Raw genomic sequence first — 18391 nt, 5'->3', positions numbered from 1 at the left:
GGCCCAGAGGCACCATGTATCCTAGGCATAAACTTCCTCAGGAACGGCTATTACAAAGACCCAAAGGGACTCAGGTGGGCTTTTGGAATAGCTGCTGTGGCAGCAGAGGGCATTAAGCAGTTGAACACCCTGCCTGGGCTATCAGAAAACCCATCTGCAGTGGGACTCCTCAGAGTGAAAGAGCAACAGGTGCCAATTGCTACCTCAACAGTGCACCGCCGGCAGTACTGGACGAATCGAGATGCCGTGATCCCCATCCACAAGATGATCCGTGAGCTGGAGAGCCAAGGGGTGGTCAGCAAAACCCACTCACCCTTCAACAGCCCCATCTGGCCTGTGTGTAAATCTGAAGGAGAATGGAGATTGACCGTGGACTATCGTGCATTGAATGAGGTGACTCCACCACTGAGTGCTGCTGTGCCAGACATGCTGGAACTGCAGTACGAGCTGGAGTCCAAGGCAGCAAAGTGGTACGCCACCATTGACATCGCCAATGCATTTTTCTCCATTCCTCTGGCAGCAGAGTGCAGGCCTCAGTTCGCTTTCACCTGGAGGGGTGTGCAATACACGTGGAACTGACTGCCCCAGGGGTGGAAACACAGCCCCACCATCTGCCATGGATTGATCCAGGCTACACTGGAGAAGGGTGGAGCTCCAGAACATCTGCAGTACATTGATGACATCATTGTGTGGGGGGGCACGTAAATGGAGGTATTTCAGAAAGGAGAAAAGATCATTGAGATTCTGCTGGGAGCCGGCTTCGCCATTAAAAAGAGCAAAGTCAAAGGGCCTGCCCAAGAGATCCAGTTCCTGGGAGTAAAGTGGCAAGATGGACGGCGCCAGATCCCCAGTGAGGTCATCAATAAGATCACTGCAATGTCTCCACCAACCAGCAAAAAGGAAACACAAGCCTTCCTAGGTGCCATAGGCTTTTGGAGAATGCACATTCCTGAGTAAAGCCAGATTGTGAGCCCTCTTTACCTGGTCACCCGCAAGAAGAACGATTTCCACTGGGGCCCTGAGCAGCAGCAAGCCTTTGCCCAGATCAAGCAGGAGATTGCTCATGCAGTAGCCCTTGGCCCAGTCAGGACGGGACCAGATGTGAAGAACGTGCTCTACTCTGCAGCCGGGAACCATGGTCTGTCCTGGAGCCTTTGGCAGAAGGTGCCTGGTGAGACGCGAGGCCGACCACTGGGGTTCTGGAGTCGAAGCTACAGGCCAACTACACTCCAACGGAGAGGGAGATCTTGGCCGCCTATGAAGGGGTCCAAGCTGCCTCAGAGGTGGTTGGCACAGAAACACAACTCCTCCTGGCACCCCGACTACCGGTGCTGGGGTGGATGTTTAAAGGAAAGGTTCCCTCAACCCACCATGCCACTGACGCCACATGGAGTAAATGGATTGCCCTCATCACACAATGCGCCCGTATTGGAAACCCGAATCGCCCTGGGATTTTGGAGATAATTACCAACTGGCCGGAAGGGGAAGACTTTGGTCTTGCCGACGAAGAGGAACAGGAACAAGCGACCCGGGCCGAAGAAGCCCCACCGTATAACCAACTGCCAGCAGATGAAACACGCTATGCTCTTTTCACTGATGGTTCCTGCCGCATCGTGGGGATGAACCGGAAGTGGAAAGCAGCCGTATGGAGCCCCACACGACAGGTTGCACAAGCTACTGAAGGAGAAGGTGGATCGAGTCAACTTGCTGAACTCAAAGCTGTTCAGCTGGCCCTGGACATTGCTGAAAGAGAGAAGTGGCCAAAACTCTACCTTTACACTGATTCATGGATGGTAGCCAATGCTCTGTGGGGATGCCTGGAAAGGTGGAAAAAGGCTGACTGGCAACATAGGGGAAAATCAATCTAGGCTGCCAATGAATGGAAAGACATTGCCACCCGGATAGAGAAGCTGCCTGTGAAAGTCTGTCATGTAGATGCCCATGTCCCCAAGAGTCGGGCTAATGAGGAACACCGACACAATGAGCAGGTAGATCAGGCTGCACAGATAGAGGTGCCGCAGATAGATTTAGACTGGCAGCACAAGGGAGAGTTGTTCCTGGCTCGATGGGCCCATGATGCCTTAGGTCATCAGGGCAGAGATGCCACATATAAGTGGGCACGAGACCGAGGGATGGATCTAACCATGGACAGTATTTCTCAAGTTATCCATGACTGTGAGACGTGCGCTGCCATCAAGCAAACCAAGCGGGTGAAGCCCCTCTGGTATGGGGGGTGATGGTCCAAATATAAGTATGGAGAGACCTGGCAGATTGACTATATCACACTGCCTCAAACCCGCCAGGGGAAGCGTTATGTACTGACCATGGTGGAAGCCACCACTGGATGGTTGGAGACCTACCCTGTGCCTCATGCCACTGCTCGGAACACCATCCTGGGCCTGGAAAAACAAGTTCTTTGGAGGCATGGTACCCCTGAGAGAATTGAGTCAGACAATGGGACTCATTTCAAGAACAGCCTTATAAACACCTGGGCTAGAGAACACGGCGTTGAGTGGGTGTACCATATCCCCTACCATGCACCAGCTGCAGGCAAAGTTGAATGGTGCAATGGCATGCTTAAAACCACCTTGAAGGCACTGGGTGGGGGAACTTTCAAGAACTGGGAGATTAATCTACCAAAGGCCACCTGGTTAGTGAACACCCGAGGTTCCACTAACCGAGAAGGCCCTGCCCAATCTGAGCCCTTGGGAATAGCAGATGGAGATAAGGTTCCAGTGGTACACATGAGAGGTATGCTAGGAAAAACTGTTTGGGTAAATCCTGCCTCCAGCAAAGACAATCCCATCCATGGAGTTGTATTCGCTCAAGGTTGCACCTGGTGGGTAATGCAAAAGAATGGAGAGACTCAATGCATACCCCAAGAAGACCTTGTTTTAGGGTGAAATACCTATAGTACTGTGTCTATGTCTCTAACTGCATGTATGTATATATAATGTAACAGTTTAATTTGATATAGCATATTAGTATGGGAGAAATTCAGGGGTGGATAATGTTGGAGGTTGAATTATTCCCTTTTCTTTCAGTGGAATTTTCTTCCATTGTTATGCTAAGTAATTGTGGCTACACCTTAAAACGACAGATAATGTTCTCTCGTAGGGGGGGTGGCTGGAGGGGGAGGGGGCGGGAACCAGAAAAGGAAAGGTGGGACGGGGGGTCTGGAGCGGGGCTCTCTCTCTCGCTTGGCTCGTGGAGTGGGAAGACAGCCTGGGCTCCGCTCTGGCATCTCCCCTGCCATCCCAGCACTGAGATCCACGCTCCCTGCCTTTGGACATCGCTCTGCTGCTCTCCCATCTCACCCTACTATCTCCAGACACTCTGCTGAGCACCACGACCGACACCGTGAGGGGGAGTCACTTTCCCCATCCCTCTCACCCCTGGGCCGCGGCCGCCATCACCCAGCCCTCTTCAACTGCGCAGGACCTGCCCTGCCCCCACAGCACCGGTAACAGCACAGGGAGACGGCCTGCGGCCAGAAGGGACTGGAGCGGAGCTAGATTGTTCTGTTGCCAATTTTTATAGCTGTTGTTGTTTTCTGCCTTGTTAGATACCAGTAAAGAACTGTTATTCTTATGCCCATATCTCCTGCCTGAAGGCGTCTGAATCGGACCTAAAATAATTAAAAGGGAGGGGGGTTGCACTCTGCATCGCAGAAAAGGGGCTCTTGCCTTTCCTTAGACCATACCTGTCTTTCAAACCAAGACACACAGTAATCGTCTTGTCTGAGCTTTTCTCTCCTTAGCAACAGATGTAAAAAACTGGGAAGGAAACTGGATGCAAGGAAGGGAATGTGTGTATTATGGTGTGGGTATGTGTCAGCTCTCTCGTTTGGCCTCGGTAACTTCTTAAATCTTCCCAAAAGTTTTTGGAAGGTGCAAATGGCACTCTTTCCTGGAAAGGAACTATAAATAAAAGCTCAATCAGGTACTCTCACTGTTCTTTATACAGAAAGTAATATCTTACAGATTTCATGTATTTTTTTAACATCAAAAAATTTCTTTATAAGTTTACTTGAGCATTTTTTGAATATATTTGTTTTTTCTCTGAAATAAATAGCACAGTTCTGGTACAAAATATCTTAGGATCATAACAACTGTGTTTTATAGGTCTACATGTTTGTAGAGAATGATCTCAGACAGCATTCTCTTGCTTATTATGATGCCAAAGAAGCTTATTCTTAAAATTGTAGAAATAAATTGAATCTCTGAGTTCCTTCTGCAAGCATACAAAATTTGATGTTTTAAAAACTCTTTTTTTGCTTCCCATTAAAATTTTTTCAGAAAATATTCTTAATTTTGGCATATCAGGGACTACAAGCATGATTGGAATTCTGCTCAGCATCACAGTTCTGATTTACATGTCCTCAAAGACACTATTCAACCGTAAATTAATTATGGAAAATAATGGGACCCTATAATTAAGAGCTGGCAAAATTCAGTAAGATTATTTTCTATTGTATTTTAAACACTTTTAATATTGAATGAATATGTTTGAAAAAGGGGGCTGTATTTTTCTGTGCCTAAATTTCTGAGTCATTCATCAACTGCTAATAAGCTGCTAAAGTGTTAGTTACATTGTGATTCTGAAAAATACAACTCTGAAAATTAACAATTTCTTACCTAAGTGTTCTGCTTCATACCATAGTTGATATGAAACAGCACTGTTTGTTAGGTTTTACTAGGATGGAAAGATAGTCTTGACTGTTGATTGTCAATCACCGAGTTTCAGTTCATTTCTGGTCCTTCTATGCAATGTGGGGATGCCAATCAGAGTTTTTAGCCTTGTTAACAAATAAAAGAATATATCTAAAAGAGGGTGCCTGTGTTTTGCCTAAATCATTACATGTTGATGTAACTATGTTTATTAATCACAGGAAAATAATGCACAATATTATTTTGTAAAATTAATTATTATTTTGCTTTAAACACAGATGTCTGAGACATACTGGATGTATTATTAGCTTTTCAGATATAGTAATAGAAAATACCGCAGCAGCATAAAACCATTTATTTTTACTTATGCAAATGTTGAGCAGATGGCTTAGCTTCTTCTCTGTGATGGTTACATGCTTTCTGGGCTTGACACTGTTCAGGTGTAAAAACTACAGCATATACAGCACATAGATGTACCACCCTTCATTTTCACTCCATGCATGAAAGAAGAAACTTATACATAAATAATATTGGTAAATTATTCCTAATAAAGTAGTTATTTATTGGTCTTTAATCTCAAAAACATAAGTGCATTATTAAAAATCTCTTGTATCCACGTTTTTACAGGAGACTAAGCAAACAAAACTAATGGGTTTACAGAAAAGTACTAAGCCTACTAACATATTTGCATTAAAGAATGCCAGTTATTAATTCTTTACTTAGAATTTTGGTTGTGATTCAAGTTGATCATGGACATTAAATGTTGTCCTTAAATAGTCAGATATGAAAGATGTAGAGATTACTAGCCTATTCCCCAGATGTTCCAAGTATCCCAAAACCCTATTGATTCTCAAGCAAAGAGTGCAGAAAGTTTTGCAAAGTTTCTTGAAATGACTGTCATAACTTATCTTCCAGGGATACAGCTGCATATTTTGTTACAGCAATGAAACTAATAACCTTAATTTTTTTTAAGGAAATCACTACTTCTCTGTGTCCTGACTGCAGCCACCAAACTCTTCCTTACATAGAAGTTTTTTTCTCCCCTGTTCAGTCAGTACTTAGACACCCACAATATCCAGATGCTCTTAAAATGAAAAGCTGATTTATACATCTAGTCCTGCTTCCAGTTGTTATTTTTCTGAGGCATGAACGTTCTTCAAGATCATCTGGTCCATCTATTTTCATATGAAAGAAATCAAATAACTAAGTTAAAAGACAACACTAACTGGGAATACCATCTCCTATATCTTATATGAAGATGCCTTATTCTCTGCCTAGTGTTGAAAACTCTTATTTCAGACTGCTGACTTCGTTCCAGAAAATAAAAAATGTACTAAAGATGCAAGTGAATGGAAGGAAATATTCACATGATTTGGAGAAAGTTGAGCAAAGCTAAATGGTGTGACAAAATTTTTAATGTACAAATCAAGGAAATCTTATCACTTAAGGAGGAATAATTCTTAATTTTATTAAACTTAATATTATAGAACTTTTTCCTAATTTGATAATTTTAATTGTGATTGTCATATATTTTTCTAATAAATATAATCACACCTATAAAAAAAAATTTAAAAAAAGTCAATTCATTATTATGCTGAGCTTTCCATGGTAAAATTTAAATTGGATACTTATTAATTTTAATTGGAATCAAAAGGCTTTAATTCGCTGAGTTAAAATTAACTTTTTTTTTACCTACTTAGAGATTAATTTTTATTTCCCTCCATGGGGGCAATGGCTCATAAAAGATGCTAATCCAGTTTTGAGCTGATAAAATTCCAGAAGGGAACAGATTATTCTTTGGATTACACTTGCCTTTAGATAAATTTATTTCATTGTAGGAGACAAAGAGTATTTATATCCTACATGAGGACAGTCAAATGTTTTGCCATCTCTGAAATGGATAGGAAATAAGACCAATAAAAATAGCACTAAAGATAAAGTTTTAAAGAAAAAGTTTTTAAAGAAAAAAATATTTAATATTAATTTGGCAGCAGATTTTGACCTAAAAGTAAACATAGTTTTATTTGGTTAGCTAGTTAATTAGAGAGGGCATTTGAGGTTAAAAAATAAATCCTTCAGTTCTACTGTAAACTACCATAGAGTTAATTCAGTTCCATTTAATTCCTGACAAATTTGGATAAGACTATTAGTGCTTACTATCACTTTTTCAATAGGTCATGCTCATCCACACCATTTCTCTTGTCTCCCCTAAGTTAGGAAAAAGGGACATTTTAGCTATAAGGAATTGCAGCTGATTAAACTTCATACTGTAACAATCAGCTCAAAATTTATGGTGGACATTTCCACTATATCACAGGATCTGTAATATGCAAACCTTTTTCTATACCAGGGAGTGTCATCACAAGGTCAGGGAAACCAGTTGTGCATCAGGTGTAGTGATCCTGGTTCCACTAGGCTTGAAACCTTAGTCTTTTCCAGACCTGTTCTAAATCTATTTAATTTGTAAGTTCAAAGAGAATTTCAACAATTATAACAAAGACTATAATTACTAAGAACTTGAAAATAAGGGAGAGAAATTTCTCAGGTAGATAACCCCTAATATAAATTATGTTAATATTTTAAAAGAGAGGCCGGGGTCTCAGATTAGTATGGAATAGAAACTCCAGTGTTTCATTTTAGTAGCTGAGTTCAGCAGAATTAGATCCAAGTTCATGCTGGTTTATGCTAAAGGTAATGGACATAAACAAAAGGAAGTCACAGTAGGCACTGCAGAGATGGCCAAAATTGACCTAAACCTGTGTCAGTGTTCTGCAGGAATGTGAGATGTTCACACCATAAACACCAGGGAATTTGCAGGAACTATATACTTGTAAACACAGAGATCTCATATGACTGAGATCTCTATATTTCCAAATCTAATACAGTACCTGTAACACTGGTAGGTGGTAGAGGTTCCAGAGGAATTAACTCAAAGTCAGCGTATCTTGAGTAAAAAATCAGTAATATTAATTAACTCTTCCTGAAGCCTTTCTATCCGTTTGTCAGGATTCTGATATCTTCTTTATCTGGCAAGGTAGTGGAGAACATCTGCATCCAAATTGACTCCTGGAAGTTTTTGATTACAGAAATAAAAATATCTATCTTGTTTCCCAGAGTTCATTACTCAGACAATATTTGCTGCTGACTTTGCCCTGTTTTGCAGAAAATAAGCTTGTCTATGGTACAAAAGTAAGGCTTTAGTTTACATTGTTACCCACATTTCAGATTATTGGCTGCTATAAAATGTCTTTCTGTAGAAAAAAAATTGAAATGGAAGTTCTACATGATTTTTATTGTATAGAAAATTCCATAATACATATTATAAACCTTATGAAAATCCTTCAATTTGTCAAGAAGGGAGAAACCCATATATGTAGAAGTCATGAGGGAAGATTTTATTATCTGCTTTGTAAGTATTTGTACTGTGATCTTTTAACGTGCATGAGAGTAAGAAGAGTGTGAAAGCCATTTGGTGAAATTAGTTCCATTTTCTTGGGCAGTTACAGTCTTTTCTTTGAAATAATATGTTTTGAGTAGCCTCAATATATTTTCTGAATGTTTGAAATTAATTGGAAAAATATATTGCTAGTCCAGATTTTATCAATGGTGTTGGATATTTATTTAATTTTATTTTATTTTATTTTATTTTATTGGAGTATTTATCAGTCGAATTAAAGCATATTACAGTACATCTGAAACATCAGTTCAGCATTTTGGTAGTATCTCAAATACCATTTATGTGGAACACATTTCTAATTCATAGTATGTTAGATCATGCTACACACGCTGTACTCTCAAACACAGGCTGCTTTAAGCATGTATTTCATTTTTCTCTTTCATATGCCCAGATGGTAATCTGTTTGCTTTAGGGTGAACTCATGATATGAAGCATCTGGAGTTTATAATGTTTTGATTTGCTTCACTAGTTTCACCAAGTTCTTACTATATTACAAAATATTTATTGCTAGAGATCTTGCCCTGAAAATAATGTTGCCAAGGGGTAAGGAAATCATAAAAGTGTTGGTACCCTTTTCCATATTACAATTCTGCTAAAACTACTGCAAACCTTAAGTGAAAGGGCTCAGCTTCCCAATCTGAAGATGAATGTCATATGTTTTCTAAACACAGTCCTCTGAAATGAACCAGGCCTGCACTTGAATCACCCGTCAAGCTACAAGTGCAAGGTCAAACAACAGTTAGCTTAGTGTAAAAACATTCATATGAAGTTGATTTAGTTATACTGACAGTTCCATATTCGCTTTTATATTGCAAAAATATATCAATTACATTATAGGTAGATTACAGCTGTAAAACATAGTAACTCTTATGTACACATGCTGAAGATTTATATAAAATTTTTAATTCAGGCACTTGTTTCTCTATATGACTGTGAATAAGGATAAATCTGGGTGTGGAAGAGAAAGGTAATCTCAGAGGCAATTTGATTTTGTTTCAGAGTAAGGCAGAGAAGCTGTAAGTAAAGCAATTCCTTCATTGGTTCTCCCCCTTTGGTAATACACATAGATTTTAGCAGCTCTTAGTTAAATCATATCAGTGGCACTGAAACTGGTCTGTGTCTCCATGGCTAAAGCAAAGAGCATATCTCTTACCTTTGTCAGTAGAAATGATGCAGGGCAACTTTGAGTAACAAACAAAACATGAAACATGCATATCCACCAAAGCTAACAAGTAGTGCCCTCACATTGATGATTATAACTGAACTTTAAGTGGAGTTGAAATTAAACTATTTTTTTTCTTAATGAACTTCTCCCTCAGTTCTTGCAGCAAATTATCCTTGGTTTTTAATGGAAAAAAAACCCTAAATACTCACTGTTCCACTGTTCTGCAAGAAATAAGCATTATGTTGTGGGAAGCAATATTGCTTTTGTCAATATAGAGGCAAGAAAGCTAGAGTGGTGGGAGGCACAAGAAAAACACAGATTGTAGTCATATAGAAAAGACAAAAGAGCTGTTGGACTTATTCACATATGAATTAAAGTTTTTCTAATAGTTTTTCTGTTCTAATTTCTCATGTCTTCCTATCTCAACAACTATCTGGTTGAAAAGGGAAACATTCTTGAAAAAAGGGCTTATTACTTAATTTTATCTTGTGAGAAATCCTATTTGCTGAACTAGAAAGGAAAAATTATAAATCAGGCTGTTGCAACAGTTTAATATACATCATATAATTTCATTAACTTCTTTTTTCTACCAAAGTTCAATTTCTTTGAACTAACTATCATGTGACAAAATAAAACAGTCTCTGAAACTCTGTAGGGTTGAAACCTACAGTTAAAAATGATGATTGAATGTTAAATAGTGTGAGACTGAGCCGTTTAGATATTTGTGCTGTCTTTGTCTTGTTCAGTGTGACATATTTAAACTTTGTTTTTAACTTTGCCAGTTTTGAATTGTTATGTAAAGTAGTTTTATCAAGTCTTTGGTTCATATAAGACTGTGTGTCTTCCTACTATCCACGATAAAAAGAGATGATTTCTCTTGAGACTGATGTAATAATTCCTGCTATTTTAACTAATTGCTCCTAAATGTATCCAAAAATAAATAAAATTATAGTAGTGGTTTACAGAATATTGGTCCATCATGAGGTATTCACAGGTGTAAGAGAACAAACCTGACAAGTGGTGGTGTAGCAGGTTAGAAGGGAGTTAGTGATGATATTTCATTGCAAGAAATATTCAGAATACTTGTCTGTCCTTGGGGAATGCTTAATAGCTGTAATTTTGTCAATGAGTAACACACCAAGCAGTTCATTATCCACCGCGCAAGGAAGTGGGATGGGTTGGTGAGAGATTTGAGTAGGAGGCGTATATCTATATTAGTTACCTTAATGTTTGGAATAACACAGATAAAAATAAAAACCTAAAGATGGTACATATATATTGACGAGACATTAAAAAAACTGCCTTCTGGTTTTCCAGTAAGTTGATTTTGACAGGTGGCTCTAAACCTGAGGAGGATTTTAGAGGTAGGAAGAGAAATCAAAATAACACTTGTGTTGTCTTTATGGAGAAATGCTCTTGATGGCAAAGAAAACAACTAGTGAAAGGAGAGTCAGACGACTATGATTTTTTCAGGTGATACTGACATTTATCCTGTATTGAAGGTTTTTTGCTTTCATTTCTTGATAATTTTGAATTTTCTTTGCAACATTTAATAGTGATCGAATATTGCAACTTTCATTGGACAATTAGTAAATTTCTAAAGTCATAGAAAATAAGTGTTAGGAAGTAATCATTTTACAAAGACCATAAGATTCTTCACATAATTTTTCTCTTTAGTAGTTCTTAAACATTAGACTTAGTAAACATTCATTCTTCTGGTTATATAAGTCTCTTAAAATGAAGGAGGTGACAGAATTTTATTACTTTATTGCAGAATGTCTCCATATTTTGACTTTGAACAAAAATATCAATAAATTTATATGGGCTTTGTGAAAAGGAAATGAAATACTATTTGGCTTTAAAAATCTAAAATTGATTTGTTTTCAAAAATCTCATGTATAATTGTTACAACAAGAACTGTAGTAACTGATGATGATATAAATCTTGAGGATATTTAAAGAGGAAAATGTTGACTTTTTTGAAGTTTCATCATTATTTTAAATTACTTTTGATCAGTTCTGATAACTGAAATAATGTGGGATGTGTATTTTTAGATCAGATGATCGAATACATACCCAAAAGTATATCCAATTTGTAGTGTTTAAATCTTAGAAATTATTAAAAATATCATCTAAGATGAGTTGGATGGGTCCTCAAGAGTACATTATCCACTGCCTTCTCCCAGTGATGTCTTTGGGCTGTATATGTGTGTTTTCTGGTTTCATGTGTTTTCTGTGTTTTCAAGTTTCACAACGATAGAAATATTGGAGGTTCCACAGCTCCCATAGACATTTTATATCAGTGCTAAAGCGTCCTTAGGATTTTTCCATTGAAATTTGATAAATTTTTTTTGCAGTTTTAACTCAGTACTTCCAGCTGTGTCAACTTTAAGATCTGATTTTGTTATTATCAGTATTTTCTTGTTTAGGATCTGAAATACTAAAGTGCAACTACCTATCTACAGAGGATAGTATGCCCTTTAACTCCAAATAGGAAGCAGTGGACATTTCAGTGTAATGTCTACCCCCACAGAGCTATACCTCCTTTGTGTCTCTCTGAAACTCCTCTTAATTGGTGAGAGTGGAATGAAGTCTGGAGAATATACAAGAGCCTGTGGGTTACACTGGTCTGACAAAACTTACCAACTAAAACTAAAAGCAGCAATGTTTTGAAACATTTTGCTACCTGCTCCTAATGCTGGCTCTCAAATGTCTTGTTTGAAGACCTCAGTGTGCAACAGATGTTTTTAAATTAATTTCTTCAATACCAAGTCTCTGAGATTTGCTTTCACAGATATCACAGTGATATCTGTGTCCCACATGGTTTACATTTTTTATTAGCTAGTTTATTTAGGTTTTTAAAAAAATGTTTCTAAGCTTAATATGTATGTATTGTAAGAAATCTAAAACATGTGTTGAATTAAAAAAAAAGTAAAACCAAACCAAAAAACCGATTGCCTCTGCCAATAAAAAGAAAAAGAAAGGAAAAAATCCAAAAAACCAACAACAAAAAAAATTGCCTGCCTTAAGCTTATGTGAAAACTCAGTGCCTGTTGAGTAACAGCTCTTTGGAATTCTGTAAAAAATCCTGAACTGTGATTTAATCTAAAGAAAAATATGACCACCACCCTTACAAATTTTTATTATAGAAAGAATTTGTTTCTTTTATGCTTTAAAGCCTACTCCAGTTTGTATATAAAATTAGTTAATTATATTTTCAAAATGCAGATGTGAAAGACCTTCTTAAATCATCCTTCTGTAAGTCAGACATTTCTTTTTCATCGGTTTAATCATTCATTTTTTTTTGTTGTGTTTCAGCATTTACCTATCTTGCATTTAATTTTTTCAATGTAGGTCAATGTAGATCACATAACTTCTTTTCACGATTCTTATGTTTATTGTCTGATCTTAGGGCAAGATTGTCTTAGTACATTTCACATGTTTGGGATGTGACTCAAAAAATCCAATTAAATCTTTGATATGCACAGGATGTCTCTGTCTAATATGCTTTATATTTTTATTTTTAACTTTTTAATATTTTAGTAAGAGTTTTTCTCTTCTTTAAAGCAGCATCTTAATTAAGGCTGCGCGTGCACTGTTGCAATAGACAAATTCAGGTAAAATATTCCAGATCTACCAGAGGGGAACTCCTGTGCATAATTTTTCCTTCAAAAATCTAGGAGAGTCAGCATCTGGAGCAAAACATTCTGTGTTTACCATGCACAGTATATCAGTAAAATTAATATTTTACTTTATTTGGAGCTTTTATTCTGATAGGTATTATAAAACAGCATCTGGCTCTTCAGTGCCGCTAAAGATTTTGTAGAAGATGGTGGTACCCCCTCTCTCTTATTTGTCTACCAGTATTTTCTAGTTTTTATCTCTTCCATTCACAATAATTCTTATCTTTAAGATTTTTCTTGAGCACTAAGCTGATGCCCTCATAAACCAGCTCTCTAGGACTCCCAGATCTTATCTCTGAGGCATACACAATACTTTTTTATCCAGTGTGATTGCCTTTTCTCCCCATGTGTACATGCACTGGCACTGACTATCCTCTTCAGTTTCCACATCTGGTTAATAAGCTTGTGTGTTTCCCCAGCCTCAGGTCTGCACCACCTAAAGAGCAGCCTGGAGTCAAGGGCAGCTTGTTTTAACGTGAGATACTAGTGATACCCAGTTGTCTCAGTTTTAGGTACAGATATTTTCTAAGGAAAGGCAAGAATCCCTTTCCTGAGATGCAGAGTGCAACCCTCTCCCTTCTAATTATTATAGTTTCAAATCAGAGGCTTTCAGGCAGAAGATATGGGGATAGGAATAACAGTTCTTTACTGATATCTAACAAGGCAAAATAGTAGAAACAACAACAGCTGTAAAAATTGACAACAAAACGGAACAATATAGCTCAGTTCCAGTCTCTTTGGCCAAGGCCCTCTCTCCCTGTGCTGTTACCGGTGCTGTGGGGGCAGGGCAGGTCCCGCGCAGTTGAAGAGGGCTGGGTGATGGCGGCCGCGGCCCAGGGGTGAGAGGGATTGAGGAGCGATTCCCCCCTCACGGTGTCGGTCGTGGTGCTCGGCAGAGTGCCCGGAGGCAGTAGAATGAGGCAGGAAAGCAGCAGAGCGATGTCCAACGGCAGGGAACGTGGCTCTCGGCATTGGGATGGCGGGGAGGATGCTAGGATGCCCCGGCTGTCTTCCTCCAACTCCATGAGTGAGCGAGAGCGAGAGCGAGACCCCATGCCCCTGTCCCACCTTTCCTTTTCCGGTGTTCCCCCTGTCCTCACCCCCTTGAGAGAAACTGTTACAAGCTAGGGTGTAGCCACAATTACTTAGCAAAACAATGGGAAAAATTGCACAAAAAGAAAAGGGAACAACTATGTCTCACCTATTAGGCAATCACTTATCTCTGAAGGAACTATTTCTTGCCACAGAAAAAATTACCTTCTCTAATACCCTCTTGAATTGCCCTCGTTGAATTCCCACTGGGGTCTTAATAACACCAACCCTCCAGTCCCCTCCTACAATTTGAGTATTACGCTCAGAAATAATGAAGTAGTGAGATGGAGATGTTAACATTTGGCAGTTTGACCCTTGGCCTTCTCTGATGGGGGAGATTTTGACTTGATACTCCATTTTGCTGCTCCATTTTGGCGAGGAGAGAAATCACAGAATCCCAGAATGATTCAGGGTGGAAGGCCCCTCAGTGGGTCATTTGTTCCTAAGTCCCTGCTCAAGCGGGGTCATCCCAGAGCACATGGACCAGGATTTCATATAGCAGGTTTTGAATATCACACATACAGGAAAGAAGTTCTTCCTCATATTCAGGTGGAATTTTCTGAGCATCCGTTTCTTCCTGTTTCGATCTGATATTTAAATATCCTTTGAAGATTAGTTAGAATATAAAGCAGGGTTCAGTGTTTAATTCTCTCAGCCTCCAATGGCTCCTGCTTACCGTTATTTTGGGTTTGTTATGTGTCCAACCAAAGGTGAAAGGAAACAACCGCAGTATTTAAAATATTTCCCTTTGGCTTCTGCATAAACAACATTAAAAAATTAGAGACATAATGAATTGGCTTATTTGTAGAGGATTTGTCTTTGTTTTTTTTTATTTTTATTTTAAAAAATTATTTTGGTTTTCTGGTTGTTCTTGTTTTTTTATTCCTTCTAATTCCATTCTATTGTGGGTTAATTCTGAAAAGGATTCAAGAGGAAAAAATGCAAAATCAATAAATAGTTACAATTCTCTAGGAAGAGAAAAACCTGAAAAAATATACTGCCGTGAGATTAAATAAATTTGCCAATTTGTCTGGAAATTATCTCCTAGGGAGACAATAGAGAATTAGTCTAAATATCATGCTAAAACTACAGCTTTGGTGAATATGCAACCCACCTTCTTCTCTAGGGAAATATGTGTGTTTAATGGAGACACTACCACACCCTGGATTACTGACAACTCATTGCCACATTTCAAGACTGCTTCTGCAAATTGCATAAATTCCTTATGTTACAGATGTACTCTGCAGTTCAGCTACTAGTCCATTTACTTTGTCCATTATAAACCATAAAGTATAATATAAAATGATTGAATTAACTCACATATTTGTATACCACATAAAAAGTTGGTTGAATGAGAGTTAGATAAAACATATTTTACCATGAAGTTTGCCTTTACTTGAGATATCTAATCTTTCCTGTAACTGCTGTATATTTATGTCATATCCTAAGAATATTTTAAATAACATTCTTATTTCTCTTTATATGATGTTTTTCAGTTTACAGGATAATCTCAGTCAGATCACAATGTGTTTTATGTAGACATGCAGGGTCACCTTTTTCAGGAATTGGGAAAGGTCTTGGAAAAGTAATTTGCATATGGCAGGAAGAAGAATAATTTTGTTATTTTGGTTGTTTTTTTCTGAAAAACTTGTGTGGGACACGTAGATCTAAAGAGTTTATAGCATTTTCTTACCAATTTTGAAATAGCACAGTCATTATTAATCTTTGATATCTGTAGTTCTGGCTTATCAAACAATCTAAGTATGTACTGATCCTGACACATGTGATTCAGAATATTTCTTAATTCCTCAGCCTTCACTTTGTAAGAAAGGTATTTATTCTCTGTCCTGTTAAAATAAATGGAAAGTTCCAATTTTAATTCAATATGGCAAGACATTCTAAAACCCTCCTTTCTTACTAAAGAGTTGGAGACATGGATGGAGAAATCTGTCGAGGCGCCAAGTACCGTCACCAGCAGAGAAAAACAGTTAATCCTACTGTTGAAGTGTTTGGTTTTTTTCCTCTGTCTGCATTTGGGCTTTATGCTTTGTCAGTTTCACCTTCAGATACTCCAGTAAATGTGTCTCTATCCTACCTTAGGCAACACAGTTGCCTGCTCCCCTTGGGTGCCAGTGAGTGCACGCTATTTTTTTGATGTTATTAGGAGGTTTCAATTAACTCTAGCCCTGTTTATCTTAGCAGACACATTTATGACTCTGACAATCTTTTCTATTCCTTTTTGGACAGGACCTAAATATCATTAGAAAATGTCTCAAGGCGTTTTCATTGAAAGCATCACCATTTCAAAAAGCTCTATACAACTGATGACTAAATACATTTTCTTCTTCTCTTTTTTTTTTTTTTTTTCCAGTAAGTAATCAGTGGAGCTGGAAAACCTGGTAGAAAACTCTTTTGTCTTTCCTGCTTGTATCTATGGAACCTGGTTTGCAAGGTAAATGTTCCATTTTAATTTACTGTAATTGTATGCTATTAAAATTTCAAACGTCTAAAATGACCTTATAGGTTTTAAAGAAAATACCCTTGCTTAGTGTTTAATCTACACTTTTAGCAGTGAATTGTATTAGAATACTCCTACAACTTAAAATAAATGCAATTAGTTCCTTTGGATTTATTAAAAAATAAACCTCACTCTCAGGAAGAAAGGAAAAGTATGGCAAGATCTAAGTTATTTTTGAGTTTCTGGGTTATTTCAACTATATTTCCATCAATCTGAGTGAAAAAAGAAAACAATCCAGATGAATGTGAATGAATTTTCTATGTAAATATGTATTCTCTGTATTGTGTTATTGTGCTATGTGTTTATTGAAGATGTTGTGCTTATTTGTGATTTTATTAGAAGGAAGACTGAATGTGTTACTTGAGACCCCTGGCATATATTTGCAATTTTCATTGCTATATAGTTTTTAAAATAAGAGATTCTTATTCCTGCTCTTAAACATAGCTTTTAATAATGATATCTAAAGATGATCATGTTCTATATTTGGAAAATCTAGTTTTCCAGAGTTCAGAATACCTCAAGGAGGCTGGCTTGCTTTGTTATCATGATTTTATTTTAATTAATTACTGTGAAGGCTTATATTACCAAGTAAATATTAACCTGAATACCTTCTTCAGCTTTTGTTAAGGGTCTAGGCTTAAGATTCCTATTACCTTTGACTCTTTTCTTGTCCCAATCCTGAATTTTATCTTTGAAGTTGTCTTAATTTTCTTTAGGAAAGAACTTTCTTCTCTAGTCTTTTTGCCATTGAAATGGCAATTTTTTAGATGTGGTGAAAGAAAGTTTCCAAAATATGTCCTCTTATATGTGGTAAAGAACTCAACATCAAGCTGTGCAAAAGCCACTCCAAATTTGTGCTGGGGAAAAGAATTATCCTCTATTGAAAGAAGTGCCACTAGGAGCACTTGTATGTTTAAGGTGGAAAATTTGGCTATTTGAAAAATAGAATCAGCAGCCTTCCCAGCACCTGGAATGAGGGAGTGAATATTCTACTCTTCAGCATTTGGTTAAAAAGCTGGTCCCCAAGGCTGGGCATGTTAGTATATTGTACTTCTTAAAAAGGGAGAGGAAAAAAGTTACTCAGTCTTTGCTTGAGTGAAACCCTGCTATGAGATGGTGGGTGGTGATTATATAAAGAAAAGTAGCAGCATTTCTTTCAGGGCTCCTTCTGAGGGTGGAAGACATTTGGAATACATCTGTTTAAAAAAATAAAATAAAATAAAATAAAAATCACTGGCATCCAGTTTCACCTCTCTTTTAACTACTAGAAATGCAGAAATTTCCAGTTTTTAGGAAGAGCCCAAACATTTTCCATGCAGATAGTTAGGCATTTTACAATCAGATTTGTCAGAAAAGAGTAGGTGACACTGCATTTCAAAGTGGTGCTGGTGCAATTCCCCAGACATCATGTTGTGGTACATAGGTTTCTTCTATCTTGAGTTTGCAGCAGAAGTGAGAAAAACACTAACAGTTTGATGGCTAAAGCTATCATTTTACAAGGGTTTAATCACAATTTCCATTATTATGTTGCATTGTGCTAAACAGAAAGTTAAGAATGTATTTAAACATTTGCAGAACTGGGAGATATTTGGATGAATGACAGTGGAAGAAATGAATGTGAAAAGGAGTAGAATTTCCAAAGTATCTATAGGTGACATAGCAGTAGGCTTAAGATGCTTTTTCTGCCTCACATATGCTAATTTCATTACTAGACAATGTCTAGATAGAAATCACAAAAAATAATATAATGTTTTTAACAGTAATAACCAAGAGCATTTAATTTTTTTCCAAAATACTAACCACTTCT

At 37.7% G+C, this 18391-nt stretch overlaps 1 protein-coding gene across 12 annotated transcripts in view; it reads left to right on the top strand.

The window, feature by feature from the left end:
* Positions 1 to 18391, top strand: part of LINGO2 (leucine rich repeat and Ig domain containing 2) — a 687670-nt gene that overhangs the window by 302187 nt on the left and 367092 nt on the right. For 8 of the 12 annotated variants that reach the window (XM_088156133.1, XM_088156126.1, XM_088156127.1 and 5 more), the window contains exon 2: positions 16438 to 16518. The gene's annotated coding sequence lies outside the window, so the exon portion shown is untranslated. Of the gene's footprint in view, positions 1 to 16437; positions 16519 to 18391 lie in introns of those variants that run through there. The other 4 variants (XM_088156131.1, XM_088156124.1, XM_088156125.1 and 1 more) reach the window with 4 other exon arrangements.

Source organism: Sturnus vulgaris, chromosome Z, assembly GCF_052056855.1.
Source record: "Sturnus vulgaris isolate bStuVul1 chromosome Z, bStuVul1.hap1, whole genome shotgun sequence".
Lineage (NCBI taxonomy): Eukaryota > Metazoa > Chordata > Aves > Passeriformes > Sturnidae > Sturnus > Sturnus vulgaris.
Note: the sequence above shows the minus strand (reverse complement) of the source record. Positions and strands in the feature narration are given on the sequence as shown.